This window comes from Teleopsis dalmanni, chromosome 2 (assembly GCF_002237135.1).
Source record: "Teleopsis dalmanni isolate 2A chromosome 2, ASM223713v2, whole genome shotgun sequence".
In the NCBI taxonomy this organism is placed as follows: domain Eukaryota; kingdom Metazoa; phylum Arthropoda; class Insecta; order Diptera; family Diopsidae; genus Teleopsis; species Teleopsis dalmanni.
Genome location: NC_051847.1, coordinates 40,610,671 through 40,613,028, shown reverse-complemented (window position 1 = coordinate 40,613,028; position 2,358 = coordinate 40,610,671).

Genomic DNA, 2,358 nt, shown 5'->3' with positions numbered 1-2,358 from the left:
TACATGCAGCACACAAGTGCTGCATATGCAACAAATGCGATTGACATTTATCTGTCGACATGTAAGAATGTATCTGTGGTCTTGCTACAAAATTTTTTGTTTATATTGCGTAGGCTTAAACTTAATATTTTGTTTTCTTAATACAAATTGAAATTTTCAGCTCATTTCTACATATGCGTCATTGTGCGAGCAGATTTACTATGAAGACTCAGGCAGACTCATTTGGTTCGTTCGCTCAATTGAATTTTATGGAAAATCAATTTTGTGCCACAATTGAGGCATGAAAAATGTTTTTCCAAGTGGTTTTAACAAATGTGTTTTCTTTAAATTATTAATTTTCAATTTGCGACGCCTATTCCGAGCTAAAACTGAGACAGGCAAGCTGTAACTATTTATTTTCCTTAGGAACTCTCAAAACATACAAGCAGCTATATGTAATGTGAGTAGTTACAAGAAAATTAAAAATAATATTAATTGAAATAATATTTAAATTAAGCATGAAAGAGAATTCATAACACTTCAAGGCTTATATTTTATAAGTTTATATAAAAAAAAACAAACAAAAAAATAAATAATGTTTAGAAGAAAGCAGCCAATCTATGTAGTTTTAACTAAATGGGTTCAGTGCTTAATCGTTTTGCTTATTATTGTAAAGATTTTGTTTACAAAATACAAGCAATTTTAATAACAAATTAATTAACGTCAGTCATTTATTGCATATTTTTTTTCACTTCACACTTTAGAATTAGTTTGGTTCTCCTGTTTCTAGAGTTAACTACCGATCAATGCGTATTTTATCTCAGTTCTGTCCCCAGTACTTGGTCCCACGTCAGAAGTAGATGATATCATATTTTATATCTTCTATATCATGTTCTACATTTATTATAGTTCCTATACTAGCATTTTATATAGAATAAGAACAAGTTATCAAAAATACTTTTTCATACAAAATTCTTTTTAATGCCTAGTTCACTTAACCGAACAAATAACTGGCCCTGTCAAGCGTTTAACAGTTTCAGAGAATTTTCAATGTATTCATAATCTATATATAAATTTCTATTGTTGCGCAGATATCTAACTCGTTGATACAACCTCCGCCCCCTCCCCTCCTCTCCGCACACACTGATCTTCTCCAAGCTCTAGTCGATAAGCCTCCCTAATTCCTTGCTCTCTACCTCAACGAGATGAATCGCTCCCCTTACACAACTCCCATGTATAATCGCAAATGTAGTTACCGGCTTCATATAATATACTCCAAAAGAGTCTTAATCTTTTGGAAATGCCTATTATCACCCATAATTAAAGTTCATTACGTTCACACTCATTGCTTATATAAATTTAAAAACTAAAATATTAAACTTCTGAAATCTCTATACTCTGATTACTGGAATGCGATTTTAGCCATATGTCTTTACAGTCTCATGGCTGAGGTCTTCTTAACTCATATCTAAGAGAAGGTTTAATGGGTTCAAATCTCACAACGTGGCTGTTGATGTTGTTCACTTACTGTAAAAGGAAAAAAATAATTACAGGAAAACACACATCGTTCCTAATGGAACAAAAGTACTATTAGGATAAAAAATTCTGAAGAAAACTTTTATAGAAGTTTTTTCAATTTAAAAAATAATTTACATATATAAGAATATGCTTTCTTGCATTTCATGAAGAAAACTCCTAACATAAGTCTTCTGTTGTTTTTCTTCTGCACCCCAATCGATTTCGTTTCAGGACTCAAAAAGAAAATGAATGTAAAAATCAAAATTTGATCCATTGCTTACTTTGAAACAATAAAATTTTGATTAAAATTTTTTACTGTAGAATGGCATTCCCTATTTACAAAAAAAAAAAAATATTGTTAATTAGTTCATTTATATCATTTCATATAATAACAAATCCAATTCTTCATAATTCCAGAGAAGAGATTTTAAAATAAATTACATTTAATCAATTTGTTCAACTTTGTTACGCTAATCACAGTCAATTTCCATTAAACATTTGTCCAGTTTTCATCCATCCTCTCTCTCTCTCTCTCTCTCTCACTCGCTACTCATATAATGAATATATGCAAAAGACCATAACATACCTATTCAGTAATAATGTAAATGGATGACAAGCTACCAGGTGGGTGTACTAAATGTGAACTAAGTATGCGCATGCGCACACGCATGTTGGACAACTCGTCCCGGTTGAATGCGATTATGAATGCAACAATTTGTGCATCGTACAGGAAAGATAGGGAATGACTTGAAGGTAATGCGGTGTGACTAAATCCACATTGTGCAAATATGTTGGACACACGTTCACAATTCGTAACGCTCGTGGAAAGAAAAGATACTAACTCTACAATTTGTTCTGTTA